This window comes from Pipistrellus hanaki (assembly GCF_964339955.1).
Source record: "Pipistrellus hanaki genome assembly, chromosome: 2".
NCBI lineage: Eukaryota > Metazoa > Chordata > Mammalia > Chiroptera > Vespertilionidae > Pipistrellus > Pipistrellus hanaki.
The window spans coordinates 67,492,657-67,517,653 of NC_140504.1; the positions used below are offsets into that span (position 1 = coordinate 67,492,657).

At 38.6% G+C, this 24,997-nt stretch overlaps 1 long non-coding RNA gene and 1 pseudogene across 9 annotated transcripts in view; one reads left to right on the forward strand and one right to left on the reverse strand.

Moving 5' to 3' along the window:
- The window catches only part of LOC311617600, a 1,721,005-nt gene that overhangs the window by 1,444,164 nt on the left and 251,844 nt on the right, over window positions 1–24,997 (forward strand). The gene's annotated exons all lie outside the window — the stretch shown is intronic.
- LOC311616909 (histamine N-methyltransferase-like) lies at window positions 5,056–5,918 on the reverse strand (annotated as a pseudogene). The gene has a single exon. The product of its transcript is annotated as a histamine N-methyltransferase-like (transcript).

Here is a 24,997-nt window from a genome sequence, read left to right on the forward strand (position 1 = left end):
ACAGACAGTAAGATAAAATTAAAGGTTTTATTTTATTAAAGGAAATGGCTATGAGAAAGGAAAGAGAGAAGGAGCCAGAAAGGCTGGGAGAGTATCCTTCTAAATGCAAGTCTGACCCTCCGTGAAGAAAGGAAGAAAGAAAGGCAGGGTCAATGCATCTGAGACTGCAGTGCTGTGGAAACCAGAGAGTCAATGGGTCTGGGCTGCCTGTCTCTACTTGTGCCAATTCAGCAGAGACAAGGTTGAATTGTATATGAGCATTTAGACCAATACTGGTGGCAGTACAGGAGAGCACCAGGTCATCCATAAAAATCTGCTCTCCCCACCACCATAAGCCAGCTGCTTATACTTATACTAGTATTGTATGGAAAGAGCAAGTTTATATGGGAAAGTAAGCAAAGTACATAAGATTGGGTATGCAAAATGGGCAGTTTACAGGCAATGTGGGCTGGGGTTTGCAGAGGCCTGGGGGTTGCAAAGGGATGGCGCCTCTGGTTTCTGCAACTTGGTTGTTAATCTTTCCATGATAATAGGCAGGCCCATGAGGATGGGCTGAATTTCCAGGTGAGCTCCCAGGTACCCAGAGCAACTTCCAGCCAGGTTAGAATGTGCTTTCTTTAATCAAAACAAAATAATCATTGTTAACAGAGCATGATTAATATCCTATGTAATAAAAGCCCAGCGACCGAAGCAGAGAACGACCAGAATATCCAGAGACCAGACATGGCCCTCCCCCTAACTGGCCCCACTCCCCAGTAAGAACCCCCACCCAGATCAGGGGCGTGGCTGCCCTGCAAACCACCCACAGCCCCTTGGGCCTCTATCTTGTATAATAAAAGGGTAATATGCAAATTGACTCTAACAGCTAACAGCAGAATGGCCAGAATGACCATTCGACCATTCACCATATTAACGGGGGGGGAAAAACACATTGAAACCTGTAAAGAATTTTTTTTTGTGAGTTTATTTGAGCCTTACTGTCAACATATGCCAGGAAGCAGAACCTCAACGGATTGAGATAATGCTTCAAAGAAGGGCGGGTTACATTTCTCTATTTATAAACTGAAAGCAAAGGAGAGACATAGGTGGGTTACATGAAATTCATTGGTGATGGAGTAAGGAGGCGGGAGAAAGCAAAGTGGTGGGAAACTCCTGGGATTGGATAAAAAGTAAAATGATGGACATGTACTCGGGTGAGTGCAGGAACAATTAACATGGTAAGGAAGGAATTTGAGGCATCTGTCCTGGCGCTCACCACATTTGGTTGTGCCCCAGGGGCTCCGGAAAAAGGGAAGTTACAAGTTACCCAGGCATCTCATAGATATGTTATCTTAGAGGCAGAAAGGCAAATGGGCTCAGTAAAAAGATCAAAGTTGATCTTTGTCTGGGGAAATATCTGGGACATGACTACCTACTATAACCTGTTAGATATTTAATTTTCAAACCATCTTTTGTGGTTATCTTAGGTCTCTGAGTTTGCAAGACTGCCACGCAGGCCTTCCCTGAGCTTGTCAGGTTAGCATGTGGCTCTTTTCTTTCACAACTATGAGAAGCACTGACCACCTCTTGCTTGGTCTCTTTTCCCAGCCAGCAGGCTCCAATTGCCTGATCATGAACAGGGAACCAGGAATCGGTGGTGGGGGACATGTGTGGCACCAGGCCAAGGCCCCTGCCCCACCGTTGCCCCCAACACACAGAGGGCGATGCACAGCATTGGCAGAGCCAGCAAGCAAGTGGGAATGACTGAGCTCTCAGTTCCTTCCCCCAACCATCAGGCTCTGATCTCTGGTGGAGAACGGGAACTGGGTAGGTGGTGGCAGGGATGGGACCCAGCGAGTGAATGGAACAGCTAACCTTTTGGTCCCTTCCCCAGCCATCATGCTCCAATGGCCTGTTGGCAAACAAGGAACCAGAGGTGGCTGGTGGTGGGGGCGGGGCTGGCTGTAGGCAGCGGTGGAAGATGGCCCTGACCACCGGCCAGGCCTAGGAACCTTACCTGTGCATAAATTTCATGCCCTGGCCTTTAGTTTCTTATAATCACAGCTCGTCACCAATATTCCACTTCTGGCCCTAACACTGTCTTGGAGTCTAACGACAGTGTGCCCACATCCTTCAGGGAAAGTCACCAGTCAGGCTTGTCTTAGCATCTCTGCCTTGTTCGAGGAGTCCAGCTCTGGGGAGGTGCCACCTCAGCACCATCACAGACCCGCATCCCTTAAAAAGTAGAAGGACTGTAAAGCATGCTCTCTTGGTTGACACATTAATAGTTAATTAAACTAATCTCTTTAATAATAAAAAAAAAATTAAATGCATAGAAGCCCTGGAGAAAAGAAGCCTCTCTTCTTTTACCTTGGCTGGCACTCTATAGGGAGAACATCCTGGAATTCTCTACTAATAGGTTCCGGCGGAGAGGCTGGCATGTGTTTAGAAGCCTGAAATGCCTGCCGGTTCACATTCAGTTCCTGACGCTGGCTGTTACTCTCACCAACAGGATTACCATGTGCTCAGCCCTGCTGCTGTGCTCATATCTCTCACAAGCTGCTGAATGGTTTCAGGAATGCTTTAAAAAGTCCGTATTTATTTTCCCAGGGACTCATGGCACCCTGCTTTTGGTCTAATAATGGTTTTGCATTGTGTATTTCAAACTTATGGAGCATTAGTTAATTCCTACAATGCATGTCAGCAATGTGATTAAATCTAATTTTTAATAGATCAATCTGATTAATTGGTTACCTGTGAGCCTTTCTCTTCAAAGCACTAAAAATAACATATTTGCAGAATCCTCCAAAATGTGTGCTGTAAGCCAGTTGCCACAATTAAAATGGAATTATTCATTCAAGCATTTTATCTGCATCTGAGTGTTTGACAATGGTGGCAGATAGCAACATAACAGATATGGGGAAATGTTCTGGGTGTAATTTTTTCACTTTTGCCACTGAATTTCCTGTCACACATTGATTTCTGATGACACAATTTCTTGTCATACATTGCTTTCAAAACCCTCAGAATCCCAAAGCATTCCTTCTATTTGTTGTTTTCCTTGATTCCTCATTAGATTTCCCTGACTTCCCTTGGATACCATACTCTATTCACTCTTCTTCTCATCTAAATATTTTTTATTATCCTAATTTAATTTAGGGATGGGGGCATATCAAACCAACAAAACATGTATCAATCAACTAAAAGACCACTCAAATTTAAATATATATATATATACATAAAACCCAGAACTGTTAATTTTTTTGTTTTCTGCTCACTCAACAAATCAGTCAATATATCTTTCATATTTATAATTTTCTTGTCATTTTTTTTTCTACTGTGTTGGTCTTACCTCTTCATTTATTGCCCATATTACTGCAATAGCTTTTTTTTTTTTTTTTTAATGTAATATCCTAAAGTGCTTACTTTTAGTAATCACTGAAAATAAAATAGAAACTATAATGGAAGAATATACAAGACAAATGCTTCTTCACAAAAGGGGAAAATCAATAAACATACACTTTCTTAGTGTTCAAGTATCAGTAACCAATGGTACATTCTTTATTGGTGTTCTAGGAAATTCCAGTACAATTAACAAATGGAAAGGATTTTATTATCAATAAACCAATGAAATTGTCATGCAGGTGGTTTCTTTACCTGGAGAAAAGTTACGATAAGATGAGTAATATAATATATGACTAGAGGCTCGGTGCATGAATTTGTGCATAGGTGGGGTCCCTTGTCCTGGCAGGCAATCAGGGCCAATCAGGGCCATCGCACCCAGTCCTAATCAGGTTCAATTGGCATGGGCTGGTCGGGGGGAGGGGACATAGGAGGTTTGTTGTTGGAGCACACTGACCACTGGGGGAAGCTCCTGCATTGAGCATATGCCCCCTGGTGGTCAGTGTGCATCATAGAGACTAGTCAAGTGATCAAGCTGTTGACCAGTCATAATAGTTGATTAGGCTTTTATATATATAGACTAGGGGCCCAGTGCATGAATTCATGCACCTTGAAAAGAACTGTGGACCTCGAGGCTGTGATGGGTACAAGGGTGGGTTTCAGCCCATCCTCCCAAACTCCTGCCTGGCCCCTCCTTCCACAGCCCCCAGTCCCCTTCCTGCCAGCAGTGCTGCTTCCGCTGCTGCTGCTCCCACACTCTAACTGCGCCAGCCCCACTTGGACCCACTGATGATGCAAAGTGATTGGGGCCAGTGCCAGCAGCAGATGTGAGTAGGGCTGACACCATTAGTGGATGTGAGCTGTAGCTGCTGCCCTGATGGCCCTACAGGGGCAGGGGGAGGTGGAGAAGCCCCCAGGAGCCATCAGGGCCAGCAGCCGCCCACTTGTACCCACTGATGGTGCCAAGCGATCAGAACCAGCACTGGGTACCAGCAACAGTTGTGAGTGGTGGCTCTTGTACCAGCAGCAGGTGTGAGCGCCAGGCAGGACTGCAGTGCATGGGAGCAAAGAATTTTCAACAACCACCAAAGGTTCACCCCAGTGATAGCAACCAGTGCCCTGCCTTGGACTAGTGCCCCCCATCACCCATTCCACCATCCTGCCACACCTGATGCCCAACCTGTTCCATGCTCTGCTGCCTACTGTTGAAGCCCACCATGTTCCGTGCTTTCCCCCTGGTGGTCAGCGCACATCATAGTGACTGGTTGTTCAATTGTTTGGTTCTTCTGGTAGTTCCACTGTTCAGTATATTTGCATATTAGCCTTTTATTATATAGGACTAGAGGCTTGATGGATGAAATTCATGAAAGAGTAAGCCTTCCTTCCTGTGGCTGCTGGCACCAGTTTCCCTCTGGCACTCGGAACCTGGGCTTCCCTCACAGTCCTGGTTTCGTCTGGAAGGTCATCCAGAAGGACAACTGGTCTAATTAGCATATTACACTTTTATTATTATAGATAGTACGTTGAAGTCCTAGAATGTCTTAGAGTTTTTCTATATTTTACATATAGAAAGCAATTATTTATATTTTGAGTCATATTGGTAATTTTAATACAGAAATAAATGGTCAACACTGTTTAAAATTAAGTTTTTGAATACACTCTCATGATTGATATTTATGCCTCAACTACCATGAAACAGACTGTTATTGAAAAGAACCTTTCCTTCTTTTTTTTTAACACTGAATTCAGGCTCTTTCAGAGCTTTCACATTTTTGCTTTTAGATCAGATGGCACTGTTATATTTATGTTGCACATTTCTGTCAAAAAAAAAAAAAAAGCAAATCTCCATTTTCATTGCCATCAATGAAACAGTCAGAAGGTCATAACACTTGTATTTAATCCCCAACTTGTCCAACATCTGAGTGAGACTGGTCGATGTGACATGCTGGCAGAGGTCATTCCAGGGTAAGTGGGATCCATACTTTTTCCATTGCCTTGTCCCAGCCACTGGTTCATGACACAAGAATAATGAGAATTTTTAGCCTTGATATCTAATGGACTATGGAAGAATGTCAGGATAATTGGGATGTCTTTTACATAAAACATAATCTGAATCATATGAATAAAGTCCCTTTCTGAAGTTCTTTTTTTCCATCATTCTATTTTGATATTTAGATGATGTCTCTTATACCAAGCAAACTTTAGTATGTCCTTATGGTCTTATGATTTGGCTTCAAATTCTTTGTACTTGGAAATTTGTTCAACACTTGGTTTAACAACTTAATTGTTGATATGAACTCCTGGGTATTGAGCCTGCACTTTCGAGAGAATTTGAAGATCAATTTCATCACACCTCTGTCAATGCTTAGAATCTTAATTTCTGATTTGTTGTCTTCGATCCTTGCAATTCTGTCTGGCAGCTTTTTGTCTGTGAATTCCCGCATGCACTGGTATTCTGTGGGCTTGTTGAGAAACCTCTAAAAAGATTCCACATATCTGCTGTGATCAAGAAACAGGTTCCTCATGGAAGAGGCCATATTTAGTTTTCTCTGCAGTAGCTTCTGACCAGATCTCCCTGTCTCTAGTTCACCCCCTTGTTAATTTCTTTTATTCAGCATGGCTAGTAAAATTCCTAGAAATTTCCTCACTTGAAAACGAACAATGCCTGTTATTTATTTATCAAAATGAAACTCTTCAGCTTTTCTACCTAAAGTAAAATACTGACCTCTGACCAGTGGAGTGTGGGCAGAGATTGATGATGTCCTTATCTTCATGCCTGGACCACAAAACCTCCTACACCATTGGCCATAGGCTTTCTGCCTTCCACCATTTGCTGGCTGAATATAGGACATCCAGCGAAGAACTTTGTGGTAAAAGATCTAAAAGATTAGGGTCCTTGAATAACTTCATAATGCAGAACTCTTTGTCCCTAAATCCCACTCCCTCAATGATGTTAGAAAAACAGACAAAGAAACAAATAAAAATTACGTTGTGTGAAGACAATGGGACTTTTGGGGATGCCTGTTGAACAGTTAGCCAGTAAGCCTAATTCACATCAGTTTTGAAAGAGTAGTGTTGCCTGTGCAAATCAAGATTTATAAATTTTGGAGTTTAATATGGAAGTTTGGGAGTTTGTATATGTAGTTTTTTTCATTAGTTTCTTGCATGTAGCTTTTTAATATACATATGATATGGTTATAAACCCACCATAAACCCGTCATAAATTAATAATAAGATTTATAAGTAAAAATGCAATTAATACACTAAACCTACCGAGTGTCATAGCTTGGAGTAGCCTACATTAAATATGTTCAGAATAATTACATTAGCCTACGTTTTGGCAATGATTTGAGTTTCATTTCAAAAATAATTTCCTTTTTTCCTTCTCACTCGAGTGGGAGATAGAGATGATGTAGCATTTTGCAGACATGATGGGATATGCAAACAGAAAGCACAATATCCATAAAGCACTAAAAACCCAGTACAATGTAGAATACTGTTTACCCCAGTGGTTGTGTGCCTAACTAGGAGCTGTAGTTCACTGCCACTGCCCAGCATCATGAGAGAGTATTTTATTGCATGCTGCTAGCTTGGGAAAAGATCAAAATTCGAAATATGGTTTTTAACTGAATGTGTATTGCTTTTGCACCATCGTAAAGTAGAAACTTCATTAAGTCAAGGACAGTCTGTTATACTCCTTTTACAATTTTTTTCAGCAAATAATTTTTAATATTGTTTTGAAGCATTTGGTAATAGTATCTATTTACTTGTTTACTCATTCGTGCATGCAACAAAGATTTATTTAACATTATTAAATAAATGGCACTATGCTTATAAAAGCAGGAAAAAAGATTATATCTTCATTTTATAAAACTTAGTGGGCTATATTACAATCTTACCTTCACCCTATTGACCCTAATTTTTATGCTCAATATAAAACCTGAACACTATCACCCCCCTTAGAATCACAGGTGATTATAGTCTTATTTTCAGGCCTTGTCTGAGACACCCAGAATTGTTCTTCTGCCTGATTGTTCCTAAGATTTGATGTTAATGGAAGAGGGTTTTGTTTGTTTTTCTCATTATTGATTATGGAAGAATCTATTTTACTGAATTCCTATCCTTGTTAAAAAAAAAAAATCAATGTAGATTTTCTTTTGTAAGGACTCATTACTTTAGGCATTGCTTTTCATGGCTTGAGTACTTTGATGTCAATACCATGGTAAAGAAAGCAACTCCTATAACTTCTGGCAGTTAGAATTTTGGGGTTAGTTAACTAGATCTAGGGTCATGGGAAGGAAATCGCATCTTCTGACATGCTCTAGCGCTAATGGAGTATGTCATTCATTGGCCATTTCTCTTTTCAACCATCCTTCTCTCTGTCATTTGCTGAAGTCTGTCTATTACCTGAGGGCATAACACTGACATTTACTAGCTTACCACTTTGGATTTCACATTGTGGACAAAATACAGGGATGTGAAACTCAGGTCTTGACTCTTTATTTTAAATTCTGTTTTGCTTCCTAATGGCACCAGTAGTTCATTCTTCAAATTTCTTGCAATTAGAAAAAAATATATATACCATTTCATTTCTAGGTAACTTAAAATAAAGAGCTGACTCATCAACTGACTGATTAGCTTGGTCAATGCCATTCTCTGGCATGGTAATATTGTTAAATAATCTTGCAAAAGATCCTTTCACAACCTTTCTGAGTGTGTGGTGGTTGAGGTATGTCAAGAAAGATCAAGATAGAGAAAAGGGGAATAAAAAGAAGCCTTATATTTGATTTCTGAGCCTGGCTCTGGAACCAGATCTGAAAGCTCTAGGAACCAGCCACCACAGATACCACATTGCTAACCTTTGTCTTTTTCTATACTTCAATGGGCGCAATAAGATGATAACACTTATTACATTGCATTGTCATTAGTTGTTTATATTTATTTTCCATGCTTGAAAGGAAAATAAATGTTACTCATCTTTGAATCTTGAAACAAATATCACTAAGCTTTGGGTGAATAAGGGAGTGAATAAGTGAAATGATCTCTACATTTGACCACTGATGTATTATGAAGGATGATATATTGAGCTATACAATTATTTTCTGATTAACCCTGATTTTCCATCTAGGCTTTTAATAAAATAGAGTAGAAGAGAAAGAAAATTGGCAGTCAGAAAGAGGAATGAAGGATAGAGGGGTATAAATGAGGAAGGATGGGTGAAAGTTATTCATCAAACTAAAGAGAACAGAAGAGACAGAAAGTGGAAAAGAGATAGAATTTATAGATGGGAATAGAGAGTGAGCGCTATAAAATAGAAAATAGTGGGATCAGCCAGTCAGCATTCAGGAATGCAGTCAAGTAGTTCCCTAACCCACCAAACAGGATGCTGTGAAGATATAGGAACATAAACCTTGGAGTTTCTCAGAGGGAAGCTTCTCTATGGATAAGAAAGTACTATTATTTCATATTATTATTTTCCTTTCATGTTGGGCGGATGTACCCCTGATGGTTGGAGTCTCCTTTCAGCCAAAGAGCTCCCATATGCTACATAATGCTGCTGCTGATTAAAATCCTATGGAAGATTCAGGCTGTATCTGAAACAATAGCAGTCTGAATTCGATTTATCAGTCTTCTGGGGAAGCAAAGATAATCAAATTTCCCCCTTCAGCAACTTTGGGAACAAGCCATTTGCTGAGATGACAATGGATGTGAGTTTCACATTTGCAGTTTGTACACCTGCTGCCTGTTAATCACAAGTTTCTGACATTTTGTGAGGTTTCTTTTTTCCTACTCATATGTTATGGGTTTTGTCATTTAAAGGCAAGAGCACTTTTGTGAAAACTAGCCACAGAAACATGCATGACAAATTAGAGAGATCTGTAGGGAGACAAAGTTATGGGTTATATGGGGAAAAACATGGTATTTTCTCAGAGAAATCTGGGTTCCAATATGCTTTTCAGTGTATTAGTATGTGAACTGGACAAGTGATTTAAGCCCTCTGAGCTTTGGTTCCCTTAACTATAAAGTGGGAATAATGATTCCCACATCAGAGGGTTGCCTTGTATATTAAATTACATAATTTATGTTTGCCTATGCATTCTGGAAAAATCTGTATAGTAAAACTACAAAGAGCTCCTGGCACAAATACTCCATTCAAATCCCTGCACTAAGTATCTTGGCCAAACTTTAACATGGCTTCTGATAGCCTAAGGTCCGGGGTTCCTGAGACAGCAAAGTCCCATTTGAAACCCCTGTCTGGAAAAGCTTAGGGCTATCAGAAGAATAGATTTTTGGTTCTAGTCAACACCTGATCTCACTTTCTTAGAACATTTACTAAAAAGGGTTTCCAATACTGAATCCTTTCTCTAATTCTTTGAGATGTAGATGTATCTTTACAAGGCAGGGGCTTCTTTCTCAAGGACCTGAATGAAAGCCATTCCTTTGAGATGTAGTCTTCAGGAATGCTCTCTGGAAGGACAGCTTCAGTAATCTCCCAGCAAGTGGATAGCTGTTTGTTCTAAGCACCTTTACACTCACTTACCCTTCGCAATTTTGAATTTCTGCTTACTCCCATTCTCTACACCCTGTTCTCCTTTTAAAATGCCCAGTCATCTCTGTGAAAATCAGAATGGAGTTTAGCTCTTTCCCCTGTTATTAGTTCTAACTGGGCCCAGTTTTGTTTACTTTTGAAATGTAGATAATGGCTTGTGGTAATACCTACCAAACTCCTACCTCCAGATCTCCTTCCAATGGGTGGGGAAACAGAAGGTGAGGCTAAGACTTGTCAGGAAAGGTCGGGGTAAGAAACTGGGAAAATATGAGAAGGTTGTCTGTTTTCTGACTCTGCTTCTGAGAAATAAGCCTGAGGGCTAGCTTCTGCTCATAAATTTTTCAAAGGTTAGAAATGTAACTTAAATAAGATTTCATTATTTTAGCCTAAGCAAAAAAATGGAATTTAAGATGGATCTAACTTTAGGTAAGCACTCTTTCTTCCTCTAGATCAGGGGTGGGAAATATCTGGTGGTTGGGCCTTATAAAGCCTGCAAAATCATTTGGTCTTGCCCTGCCAGGACATTAAGGATAAGTTAATTAAATAGTTGAACAAATATAGCAAGATAATTTTTAAGTTGATCATTTTGTATGGCCAGTGAATGAGGCTATAAATATCCAAATGGCACTTGGAAGAAAAAAGATTCCCTGCCTCTGCTCTAGATCATGCTGTTTGACCAAATGCTTTGTGATGAAAGAAATGTTCTGTTTCTGAACTGTCCAATAAATCAGCCTGTATGACTATTGAGCATTGAAGTGAGGCTATTAGCAACTCAAGAAATGAATGATTCAATTTAACTTTAATGAAGTCTAGTGTAAAAAGCCACAGGTGGCTGGTGGCGACTCTGAGAGGACACAACTCTAAATCATGCCATGCTCACCTCTTCTTGGCTTTTTTCTCAGCCTATCTCCATGTCATGTCAAGGTAGCTCCTGGAAGTTCCTGACTCGGCTGGTCCTTAAAGATTGTGATCTTGCTCAGTGGTTGAATATCAACCCAGTTACCAGGAGGTCATGGTTTGATTCCCAGTCAGAGCACATGCCCAGGTTGTGAGCTCAATCCCTAGTGTTAAGCATGTGGGAGGAAGCTGATTAATGATTCTCTCTCATGAATCATGTTTCTATCTCTTTCTCTTTTTTCCTCTCTGTAATCAATTAAAAAAAATTAAAAAAGATTGTGATCTCACAGAAAGCATTTTTCTTAAGCAGCCTTAACAACCTCTGAAGATGATTTTAATTGGCCTTCCTTAGGTAAGTGGAGATGGACACTCCTGATCATGTCCTGTTATAAGCCATTAAATTCAGTGCGTTTTCCGAATTGTTTTGAGTTCAGGAGGAATAGTTATCAAATGGTGGTTAAAGCAGACATTGAAGGACTTTTAAATCTTCTGTGATTACAATAACAAATGATAATGGGATGCTTTAGATATGTTGCCCTGGTCAGGAAAGCCATAAAGTCTTTGCTTTATTTCAGATTAATATAGTAAAAAGAAAAGGGGGCTAAAATTTGATTTTATAATGATGTAGTTCACAGTGAGAATTTGGCAAAATGTTGCAAATGTCAAGAGATCAAGTCTTATCTAAAGAAAATTCCTATTGGTAGCAATAAGTTAGATTATAAATGTATGTATAAGTAGGTGATACAAACAAAAGAGAGAAAAGCATGACCAATAGGCCCCATCCTTCCATTCTAATAGCTTCAAGTCCATTACTTGCAGGTGAACATGTAGATTACAGGTAGAGAAATTTGTGATTGGCTGAGGACACTCACATTCTCTGTCAAGAACTCATATGTTCATGTTTTTGGTCTACCTGGTCACCCCTAACTGCCCTCCCCTGCAGGCTTGATTGTCCCCAACTGCCCTCCCTTGCAGGCCTGGTCCCTCTCAACTGCCCTCCCCTGATGGCCATCCTGTGTTCACATGGGGGCAGGATCTTTGACCACACGGGAGCAGCCATCTTGTGTGTTGGAATGATGGTCAATCTGCATATTACTCTTCTATTAGATAGAATAGAGGCCTGGAGCATGGGTGAGGGCCAGCTGGTTTGCCCTGAAGGGTGTCCCGGATCAGGGTGGGGGTTCCTGAATAAAGGGCCTACAGTGATTTTCAGGCTTGCCACGACTCCCAGTCACCCAAGTGGAGGCCCTAGTATCTGAAATTTATTATCTTATACAATTGAAACTTTGTAGCCTCAAGTGAAGGCTGAGCCAGCCAGGGCTGCAAAAGCTTGGCTTCCTCCATTGCCCAGGGGAAACTAGCCTCCTGCTCCTCAAGCTCAGTGGCTGCCACAATTTCTGTTGGAATTAATTTACCTTCTATAATTGAAACTTTGTACCCTAAAGTGGAGGCCTGGGCCCTCCAGGGTGTGTGGAAAGCTTGGCTTCCTTCATTGCCAGGGCAACCCAAGCCTCCCTCCTGCTCTCTGTGGCCATCTTGGTTGGGGTTAATTTGCATACTCACTCTGATTGGCTGTGGGCATGGTTAGTGGGTGTGGCTTGTGGGTATAGCGGAGTGATGCTTAATTTGCATATTACTATTTTATTACATAGGATATAGCACACAGTTATAGTTATTGCCATAAAGGGTCTGGCAAAAGACTGTCTCAATATATCTAAGGACAAACTATAGCTGTTAACAAGTGTGAAACCTTGAAAGAAACAGCTTTTCAGATTTAGGCCATGGGTAAGAATACATTATTGTGCAATGTGTTGATGGTTTAAATATTTGAGAGTTTCTGTCACTCCTTAGCCAGGTGACAAACACATCATGCTTGAGAGAAAGCCGTGGATTCAAATAGATGTCTTACTTCTTTTCTTTAGACCACCTGTCCTCTTTCCTCAGCTACAGGTTGAAATCTAGGGAGGTGACTGTTGTCTCCTTTACCTCATTATCCCAAAGCTGTGAAGAAAATTTTAAGTTTGTAAATTCTACATGTGACCATCTCAGTGGTCAAGTTTCTCAAACTCATAGTCACTTTACAGAACAGTAACACATGAGGCAGCAACTTAGATCTGTGTTCCTTACTTAGATTTGTTTACTAAGGAAAATGATGGCAACTGCTGTGACTTCTGAAAGTCCAACTCAGCATTTGAGAGCATTTAGCATTTAGCCAAGTGGCAGAGCAGCAAACTCATTTTGAGTAAGATATTTAAAGAAGGAAATAGTGCCATATGTCATCAGCTGGCATAATTTAACTTGCAAATCACATGTTGGCAAGAGCTAGTTGGCAGCAGATGGCTGAACTCTTCTGTGTTTCAGACCCCAAGCCTATCCTTTCCCATTTTGTGTTGGAAATCTAATTAAAAGCCTTTTTATCACCATCAGATTAATTATAAACAAGCCTTTGTAGCAGGTAGGAGACTGACCTGAGTTCAACAACCTTCCCCCAAACCTTCTATTTTCCAAGAATTTTTTTTCCTTAAGGTGATTTATTCAAACTAAATGCACCTAATCTTTCTGTCTCAAATGCCATGAGCTACTTCTGAGGCCAAATATGAGTTACGTATTTACTAATTAGGACATAAACTACTATAAACTTAAGAGTACTTGCTAATTGAATTTCAATACTTCTAGTTAAGTTGATAAAATTCATTGAAACACAGCTTTATTTTCTTTGGTTAGTTTTTTTTTTTTTTTTTTTTTTTTTTTTTTTTTTTTTTTTTTTTTAAGAAAAGTGATTTTAAATAAAATAATGTTACATGCGCTGAAACAGGTTTGGCTCAGCGGTAGAGCATCGGGTCTGTGGACTGAAAGGTCCCAGGTTCGATTCCGGTCAAGGGCATGTACATTGGTTGCGGGCACATCCCTGGTAGGGGGTGTGCAAGAGGCAGCTGGAAGATGTTTCTCTCTCATCGACATTTCTAGCTCTCTATCTCTCTCCCTTTCTCTCTGTAAAAAAAAATTAATAAAATATATTTTAAAAAAATAATGTTACATGCAATAAATCTTAATGTTTCAAGAAAAACCATCTTAAATGTAATAATTTTACATGGAATAAATACTAATATATCAAGAAAAACAATTTTAATATGATAATGTTACATGCAATAAACACCACTTATTCAAGTAAATGATCTTACATATAATAATATTATATGCAATAAATATTAATATTTCAAGAATAAAAGGATTTTAAGTATAATAATATTACCAAACTGTATTAATATAGTATGATATCACAAAAGTTGTAGGAAATGTTAAAAATCTGCAAAAAACAGGATTACTTATATTCTAGAATATATATATCATATAAGTAATCCTGTTATATTATATTCTAGAATATTTCCTCTCTGGCTCTATTTTTGTTCATCAGTTTATGTTGTTCATTATATTCCACAAATGAGTGAAATCATATGATATTTATCTTTCTCCAACTGGCTTATTTCACTTAACATGATGCTTTTAAAGCCTATTTTGTTGGATATGAAGTATTGCTACTTCAGCTTTTTTTTTCTTTTCTATTTGCATGGAAAAACTTTTTCCATCCCTTATCTTTCATCCTGTGTGGTGTCTTTCATTTTGAGATGGGTCTCTTGTAGACAACATATACTTGGGTTATGTTTTTATATCCATTCAGCTAGCCTACACCTTTTGATTGATTTGATTTAATCCATTTACATTTAGGGTTATTATGAGAGGTACTTATTTATAGCCATTTTAATTCTGTATTGCTAGGTTTCTCTCTGTTTCTTCTTCTTCTCAGCAATCTCTGACAGCAATCCCTTTAGCATTTCTCATAATGCTGGCTTGGTGGTGATGAACTCTTTTTTTTTTTTTTTTTTTTTTTTTTTCTTGGTCTGGGAAGCTCTTTATTTGACCAACTATTTTGAATGATAGCCTTGCTGGATATAGTAATTTTGGTCTCAGATCCTTGCTTTCCATTATCTTGAGTACTTCATGCCATTCCCTTCTGGCCAGTAGAGTTTCTGATTAGAAGTCAGGTGTCAGTCTTATGGGAACTCCTTTGTAGTAACAGTTTTCTTTTCTCTTCCTGCCTTTAAGACTATCTCTTTGTCTTTAATTTCTGGCATTTTAATTATGATGTGTCTGGGGATGGGTCTCTTGGGTTCTTCTTGTTTGGGGTTCTCTGTGCCTCCTGAACTGTGTAACTTTTTCCTTTATCAGGTTAAGAAAGTTTTCTGCCATTATTTTTTCAAATACCTTCTCTATTCCTTTCTCCCTTTCTACTTCTTCTGGCACACCTACTATTCTAATATTGTTACATTTCACATTGTTCTACAGCTCCCTTAAGCTGTTCTCCTGTTTTTCAATTGTTTTTTCTGTTTCCTTTTGGTTCTCTAATTGAGTGATATTTTCAACTCTGTCTTCTAATTAACTGATTCTATCTTTAGCTTCCCCTAATCTACTGTGTATTTCTTCTTTATGTTATGTCATTCTTTATCTCAGACTATTATTTTTTCATATTTACTTTATATTTTTTCATACTATTGAGCATTTTTAACATCATTATTATGAACTCTGTTTCATATAAATTTCTTATTTCTGTTTCATTATTTCTTCTGGAGAATTTGCAAGTTCTTTCATTTGGGGGTTGTTTCTTTGTTTCCTCATTTAGGTTGTCTGTATGAGTTTGTGACTATGTATTAGGTAGATCGTCTACACCTCTCAATGTCTAGTGCGGGACAGGTTTTAAAACTGGTTTTCTGACTAATTGGATCAGGCAAAGACTCAAAAGTGTTCAGAGTCTACAGAATGATAGGATTCCTACTTGAATTTTCCACCCTCAGGCAATCATTCTCCCGTGTGGTGAGAGTTTTTTCAACAGGGTGGGGCAGTTGCTTCTGCCTGGAGGCTAATTGTTACTTTTAATATCTTAAGTGGCCTCAGGGAAAGGTGTTTTCCAATAGGGTATGTCAACTGTCTTCCCCCCAGGCAAGGCAGATGTCTATGTGGGAAAAATGTCCTTTGCTGCATGAGGTGATTACTCAGCCCAGGAAACTCAGGGTGTCTGCCTTCTGAGCTTAGCATCTGAGTCCCCAGTTCTGGGTTCTGTTCTCACAGCTTCAGTCCACTTCACCCTCCCTCTGTCAGAGCACAAAGCAGGTGGCTCCACAAGGAATTTTTGTGTATTGGCCCTTTAAGATGGTGTCCAAACTTTCAGCTGCCACTCCCTGACAGAGAGCACCCCACTGCTTTTCATAGCTAGATGTTATGTGGTTACCCTCCTCAGTTTGGTGTTCTCTGCTGGGGATCCCAGAGTTTTCAGTGGCACCTCCCCATCCCCACAGCTGAGATATCTCTCTGGGACTTCAGTTACTGTCTATGGTTGCCCCCCGAGCCCTTTCATGTCTCCATTCCTTCTACCAGTTCCTATGTGGTCTCTATCTTTGATCCTTGAGTATCAGAGTTCTCTTCTGTGAGTTTTCCATTGATCATCCAAGAAGCTCTTCTATATTTCAGACATAATTCCAACTTGTTCCAGCTTTATCCTCTTCTCTAGGAGAAGCATAGACTACTTTACAATAAATAATTCAATGCCCATGAATTCAATAATTTATATGAAATGAACAAATTCCTTAAATGATACACACTGTAAAAGAACCATCCTGCATAGAGCTATAGATCCTTATAGATATATATTTTTATATAAGCAACCTGTCCATTGCTCCAGAAAAAGATGCACACACACATCCCACAATGGCTATTCATTATAAAAACATTCTTGAAAACTAGAATGGAAGAAAGATACTCAAGAATTGTCTCCTAGTATGATTAAGAGGACTCATAGATGGCTGAATGTATTGGCAGCCCCAATTTGTGTGTGTGTGTGTCCCAATAAGATTATCTAAATCTCTGTTGGCTTCTCTGTCTTTAACAGAAGTCAAGAGACTCCCAGATCAGAGACAAAGGACAGGTTCTTATGGAAATAGCAGTAGGTATTGTAATTCCCTAATTCCAGTCCCCCAGACCCTGCCACAAAGAGGTCAATACAAAGAGTGCCAGTTTACACCTGCATATACAGAGGTGTGTAATTCTCTGATCTAATTCTCAGTATTTTGCTTCCAGGAATTTCTCTGAGAGAAAAATGGCCAATAGGATGTCTGCTCTCCTCCCCGCCTCCCTGTGGTTCCATGTCTTTGTGATCATGACTCCTCAATTTCTAAAAGCTCTAGCCAGTCTCCAATGCCTTAACTCAAAAGTTTATTTTTTATATAGATTTTCTACTTTATTCTTGAGAAAACTATTGGTTTTTGCTAGTAATTACACCTTAGCTGTTTGCAATATACTTTAAGTCAGCCACACTTGGAATTTATCACATGTTTATTTTCTATCTTCTTCTCTTAGAACATAAACTCTGTGATATCAGGTTACTTTGGCTTATTCTTCAGTAAATCCCCAGTGCCTTGTAAAGAATATGGCAACTGGTGGGCATTTAATAACATCAAATAAATACTCAGCCAATTTCATTTAGGTGAAAAATAACACAATTTAATAAATTTATATCTGGATGTCTATTTACTTATATTTAGTAGTTTCTACTTCTACCTAGATCTCTGTTGGTATATACATTTTCTCAGTAAAAATAGTTTATATTTATAGTACATGAGTTTATTAATATACATATATCTTTATCTCTAAGTAGGAGGAGATGAATAAATGTTCTATGAATTTGGAAATAGTTACTTTTTTCTCTACAACCTAAAAGAAGGTATAAATAAATAAATAAATAATTTTATCCACAGATCTTATTTCTTCCCCTCATTGTAGAGTTCTCAAGTTTTATCTTGATGCCTTTTTCCTTTGATCAAAATCTATAACTATTTTGGGATCCAATTAAAAAGTCACCTTTGGAGAAAGTCTTCTCAGATTCTCTTGGTGATTCAATTGCTCTCATCTCTGGGCCCTCACAGTTCTGTGTAGTTTCTTCTGGTACAGCCCTTATTACATTATCTTTTAGTTCATTGCTTACATATCTGGTTTCCTACCTGATTACTGAGTTTCTTTTATAAGTTTGTATGTATCCTTGGTACCTCTCCTATGGTCAGGCACATGGCAGTATCTTGGAAAATGTTGGTTAGATGTTTTATTAAGTTTAGTATATACATTTATAAAAGACAACAACAAAAAATGGGGCTGTTCCTGTACCTCCCTCCATCCTCCATCCTTCCCCTCATAGCTGGCATCCTGCCCCACTGGGCTGATCTGTGTCTACATATGCAAATTAACCTACTATGTTTGTTGGGTTAATTTGCATACTCACTCCTGATTGGCTGATGGGTGTCACAGATAGGGTAAATTTGCATATTTCTCTTTCATTAGTGTAGATATCCAAGATATTCAAGTGGATAAAAAAAATATGGCAAGTATACTTAAACTTTTTTTTTAAATTAGATTTCTTATACCTTCATCATCTTCTTCTTTTTTTTGGCTATCATCTCTTTTTTATTTTCTATGTCCTCCCTCTGAAAAAGATAATTAATGATACATCCCAAAGAGGGTCATATGAAAAGAGAAGAGAAAGGCAAGTTCAGTCATGAAGAAAGAACTGAGTTCTTATCTGAAATATATGGATGCTGGTCTGAATCCTGGAAGGTGTGGGCAAGATCCTGAGGGTGTCTGTATATATAACAATTTTGAATAGAGTCTGAAGCTTTCATCAGATTTGAAAGGGTCTTTCATACAAATTATTATACTCCTATAGAACTTACAAATGAAACTCAATGAAATTATAAAGACAGATGATCCATTTACATGATTTTAAGATTTTAAGACACTAATGATTCACACACACACCAAGCGAATAACACATGCAAACATTTTGAGGTGATGAATTTGGTTATTACCTTGATTGTGGTGATGCTATCACAAACTCAGTGTATCAAATTGTATACATTAAATCAATTTAGGTTTTTAATATAACAATTATATCTCAATAAAGCTATAAGAAGAGGATTTAAAGGAAAGAGTATATCTAACTGTGGAACTAACCATGTGGAAAAAGTAGGTTACAACTAGGCCAAAGGCCTTTTGTCAGTTGCCCTGCCCCCTGATAATATACAGGGGTGGGCAAAAGTAAGTTTACAATCATGAGTACATGGAACACAGCATTTGCTCTTACATTTATACAAACAACTTTAAACCTATTTTTGGGTGCACCTATATAAAACCTGGAGCTCACTTAATCCTTACACGGTTTCTTGGCTTTCTTGGTGGAGTACGTAGGAGTTCAAAATCTTCACTAACGCCCTGGGAAGCTGGGGGTTTGAAGCACAGGTTCCAGACTTTGGCTCTTAATAGCTATGTAACCTTAGGCAAGATACCTGATTTCCAGATTCTGTGTACTTATCTGTAAAATCAAGGTTTAAAAACAATACCTACTACTCAGGTTTGAGTGAGAATAAATTTAGATAATGTATACAAAGTACAAGGCTGGCAGAGAGCAAGCATTTAGCATATGATAGTTGCCATTACTATTATGGTTATTGTAATAATTTCCTTTTGTCCTTGTATTTTCATCATGGGGAGGAAATTACCACCTTACTCTCCTACAGGAAAACTTATAGTGAGTTAGGGAGGGGACCCTCTCTCCTCTCTATGTACCATTAACCATGGATGAAAGACTAGGTAATTTTATATTAGAAATAGTCCATTTCTAATGTGACCAGCTAAGCTTCTTCTTATTATTAGAGGGAGTTTGCCCACAGGCATAAAATTCAGGTGTCCTCTCCAACAAGCCTGCTCCTTGCTTCCCTTGTCCAGCTATGCCACTGTCTCTTTTAGGATAAATTCTGAACCATCTCTTTTAACTGCAGCTCTTGAGCCACATTCTGCAGTCAGCTTTATCCATAGTAGGTATGATAATTTTTATCTCCATCTGTCTAACTTTCTGTCTGTTTTGAAGTTGAATGTGGAAGGTTGAAAGGATTACTTATTTATTCTCTAACTTCCCCAAGTTTTTGTTTTCTAAATTATCCCCGTGTCCTTGAGTGATGTTCACTGCAGTTATCACTGTAGAATTTCTTTACATTTTGAGCCTTAGGCGATATTTCTCCATCTGCTGGCTGCCCCCTTGGCAAGCGATAGCCACCGTCCCTGTTGGACTCCTTCTATAAATGCCTTTGGCGCTGGTCCCGTCACAGCTGCAGGCTGATATGGGACATGGTACTTAGACACCTAGACACTTTCTTAGTGTTTGCTAATGCCACTTCCAATGTTGCCATCAGAGAGATATGGATGCCTGGCGTGACCACCATCAGGAAGGCATTGCCATGCTGCATAAGAAGCAGTATTTTCTAGTTTTAGGCACCAGAGATAGGCCCCTAGAGCTCTCTTCTGCAAAAGAGGTAAGGTAATTTCCAAATACATGGATCTATCTAGTCCTACCTACACTGTGAAAATGGCTACTTTTCCATTCCCACATGTATTTCTCACCTGTCAGATATTCAGATTTCCTCCTTAGACGTACTCCCATTTATTAAAAATACTTAATCCTTCCCTTTTAGGGATTTCTCCTCTATGATGAGAAAAAAATCCTTCCTTCTCTCATGGTTTAACTGGCAGCTGCTGAAATAAATACCCTGGTCAGAGAGTATGAGGCCAGAAGCAAGAGCATATTGTCAGTCATGCAGGAATTTCTTGGCCCACGTTTTGTGCAAACAGCTGCGGCATTTTTAGTATTGAACTTGGCAGACCTTAGTTTAAATATGCATTGCCAAAAATTATGGCTCATTTACTGTATTTTCTCTTTTCCCAATTGGAAAAGAAGAAAGGGTGAAATAAAGAGCTAAAGTGGAGTCAATGTGAAGTTGAACCTCTAACAATTGACACTACTTATTGGCATCAGATGTTTTGGGGGTATTCATGTGGCCAGTTTCATTCATGTGTGTATATATATTATGTATGCATGTGTGTATGTATATTACGTATGCATGTATATAGAAAATAAATCAAAGGTTTTAACAGAGTAGACAACCATGAAATTAATGGTTTGCAATGGTTTACTAATTCCTGGGGAGATTACTGGTCTTCTAGTAAAATGTATGCTTCTTTGCAGTCTTGCAATGAGTATTTATTTCCTTTCTTAAATTTCTTCTATCAGATATTCTTAAAATGACTTTCCACAGTTGATTTGTATGCCTCATTAAAAATATAAGGGAGAGAATTTATGATGCTGAGGACTCAAAAGTCCCCTTTTTTATTGCCATTAATTTTTGGGAACTATAGTTATTGTGGACATATTTCTGGTGGCATGTATTACTGAACCTCCTTTCTGGCTACAGTTTCTCCCTTCCAGTGCACTTTTCATATTATCATTGGTGATATAGATCAAAATATAAATCTGATCATGTTACACTCCCCTGTGTTCAAACTCTTGCTGGTTCCTAATTTCCTACAAAATAAATCTCCTGCTCTTTATCTCATCATAGATGGAAAGCCTTTCAATATCTAATGTGAAACTCTTTCCAGCCTTCTATCTCAGAGCTCTGTTTTCTAGCCTCCTCCCTACTTCTTCTTCATCTGTTCCTCCCCCGGTATTCATAATTCTAATTAAATATTTTTTTGGAACATATTATGCACCTTCATGCCTTTGAGAATTTCCTCATGATACCTGCATTGCCTATTATCTCTAGATTTCTTTCCCTGGTTGGCTTGGAGAATTCTTAACCATCACCAAGACCCAACACAGTGTCTTATTAGGAAGTCCTCAAGTTTATTGTGTAATATTTCTTTGTTTGAATGCTTGTTATACCAAATACTCGTGAGCTCTTTAGGGTGGAGATAGTACTTTTTTTTTTTTATCAAGTTCTTTTCAGTATTTGTGCCCATGGTATCATAGGGGAGGGTGAAGAGGAAATAAATGTCTATCTTCTTTAATTAAAACATTTTATTTATAGATTTGAGAAAGATAGGAAGACGTAGAGAGACAAACATCAATTTGTTGTTCTGCCTGGTTGGCATGGCTCAATGATTGAGTGATGATCTATGAACCAGAAGGTCACAGTTTGATTCCTAGTCATGCCAGCGTTGTTGGCTGGATACCCAGTATGAGAGCATGCAAGAGGCAGCTGATCAATGATTCTCTCTCATCATTGATGTTTCTCTCTCTCTCTCTCAAATCCATAAAAATATATTTTAAAATATGTGTTGTTCCACTTACTTATGCATTTATTGCTTGCTCCTTGTACATGCCTTGACCAGGAATCAAACCTGCAATCTTGGCATATTGTGATGATCCTCCAACCAAGTGAGCTACGCAGCTAGGGGAGTTGTCTATCTTTTTATATGATTTCTTGCAGAGATTACTTTCTTTTTGTTTGTCATCACAACAGGTTTAAATTGTTGCCAAAGGCCCAGCTTGTGTGACTAGTGGTAGTCTCAACAGGCCCCTCTGCTGAGGCATCAAACCCAAGCAGCTTCCTAACCTAAGAGATTATGAGATCCAAAGAATCTTGAAAGATTCTGCCTCATCTTCTGGCTGCCACCAGAAGATGAGGCTGGTGGTCATATGCTCATGCTCTTTTCCTCTGGGGCTAAGCTCTGCCCTGCATTGTTGGTCCATGAGTAGCTTAGAAGCTCCAATCTCATGTCCCCTTTATGGCTCAATAGTGTGGACTGAAGACATCAGCCACTTTACTCTGAAGGGTGGTACTCAATGCAGCTTCTGAGCCCCTCTCTCCTGGGCTGATCTTCAGGGTTTCTCTCCCCAGAACAAGTCAATAAATTCATTTTACCTCACAACAACCCTATGTGGTCTATACTAACATTATTCTAATTTATAGATGGGGAAACTTAAAAACAGCCCTGATTCAAACCTAAGCAGTCTGGTATCAGAGTCTATGCTTTTAATCCATGTTCTTTAGCATCTCATATATTAGACCTCATGATTACATTGGAGATAAGATAATATTTGTTTATTTTCTATAACATGACAATTAATGTATATATCTGATATTCATTGAATCATTGAATCCTCCTACCCAAAGAGAGAAGGTGGTGAAACCATGATTCAAATCCTAGTTTTATCACACTAAAGTAAATGGTCTTTTCACTTAATACAACCGCTTTTGTAGTTTGAATACCAAAAGTAGTTTTTGAAGATTTCTTTTTAAAGGAGGGGTAACTATCTCCCACTTTATAAAAGTGTCCATAAAAAAGGTAACTATTGTAGGGATAATTTTAGGCCCTGAAATGTTTTTCTGTGCACAAAAACTGTCCTTTTTTTCTTCAAATTACAGTAGCAAATGGTCTGACTTAAAAGTAAAAAAAAAATGTAGATTGAGAGGAAAGTTCAGAATTTTTATTCCAGTTACTCAATTCCCTTGTGTGGAGTAGAACAGAAGAAGTTAAACGTTGTATATTCAGCACATCAATTATTAAACATACCCACAGAAACCTGCTGTGTCCAATTTAGTATGAGGTTGTTGCTGGTGTTGCAGGTATGAACATTTATCTATTTGTGCTCTGTCATCATTACTATTTTTTGCCTTTTAAACACACAAATTAACACATTAAAGAGATACCCTTGATTCTCATAGGACATTTGATTTACGTAAGCAGTGTATATTTTAATCATGTTTCTCAATAAAATGAAAGTTATTGAAAACAAAAAGTGTAGCATCAAATCAGTATAATTGTTTCAAATCTATTACGGTTGTTAGCACCTAAAAGGAGAGGTGTTTTATATATTTCTGTTTTTCTGTGTGGTCTGCGAGGTCTTTCCTTAAACATTATTTTCTATTTTTAGGTTACAAAATCAGTGGACACCAGAATATTCTTGTTTATTTTATGTAAAAACCATAAAATATTTTATGTTTTTCCAGACTAACTAGCTTTCTTGGAAACTTTGACATGAAGACTTTGCTTTCTCAGTTTGCAGAAGAGACTTTGGTGAACACATAGGGAGAGGAACGAACTTTTGCCCTGGAAATGAATGTTTTCCTTGCATTGGAGAGCTGGTGGGCAAGGTACTAGAATGACACATGGGCTATTAGAAAATTCATTCAATAAAAAAAACAATATCTCTGGAAAAAAACAACACATGACAATCTTAGTTTCTGCTATGTCTTATAAATATATGTCTCTTTGAGTTCTCTAGCAGATTCTCAATGTCTTTCCTTGAATGAATACAAATGGTAATGAATTCATTTGCTGTACAAAGACAACTGCTCATTCCTTATCTCCATGCTGGAAGGTGATCTGGTTTGGTATCAGCTATGACCTCAGGGATGCCAGCCGGTTATCGTGCGGTGCATTCAGCCCGGTCATTGTACCCTGGCAGTGAGGCAATCAGAGAGTTCCATCTGGACAGAAGGAGAAGTTATTTTCTCCTTGACTTTTGTATTTTATTTTTAACTTTCAATGGTAAAAGCAAGTAGTATTGACTTTCAAGAGACACATTTGGCAGTTTTGGGGCTGGAGGCCAGATATTTCTATTGTTTTTTTTTTATATCATTGTGGAAGATTAAGTATGTTAGAATTACAATGCCTTTGACAGAAATGACTTTTCTAAAGTTTTAGGGAGAATCTTTTCTTTAGGTGCGGCAGAGTATTTTCATCCAGTATGACAGGTGACACACTGAATACAGCCCTGCACCGCATAATGACATTTTGGTCACTGAAGGACAGCAAATGTGACATTGGTCCCATAAGATTATAATGGAGCTGGATTTCCTATAAGAAATGGAAGAATATGTGATTCTTCTGGAATTTTTTCTCTCTGATGGGAGCAGTAGCTATGGGGCTTGGTAGTAATTTCCCGTCATTCATAGCACCTCAATTTTGAGTGTACAGATTACATTTAATCAGACATCCAATTTCAGCACAGAAAAGCCTGTCCCCTCAGAGCAACATACTCAGAGGGCACCACACCCTCCCAGACCCAGCTGGATGGTCTTCAGAGCACACAGGTGTAAATTCTTTGTGACAGACCTAAGTCCCTGTACAAGGACATAGGCCCACAAGAGCTACCTGGACAAGTATTGTCACTGACACTTTAGTAAAAGCTGTCTGTGGGAGTGCAGGGACAGCCTGTCTCTGTGCTATGGAAATAAATGTTTTCAGGTTGTAATGAATAGATATATTTTATTTCTTCTACTAATTTAATGC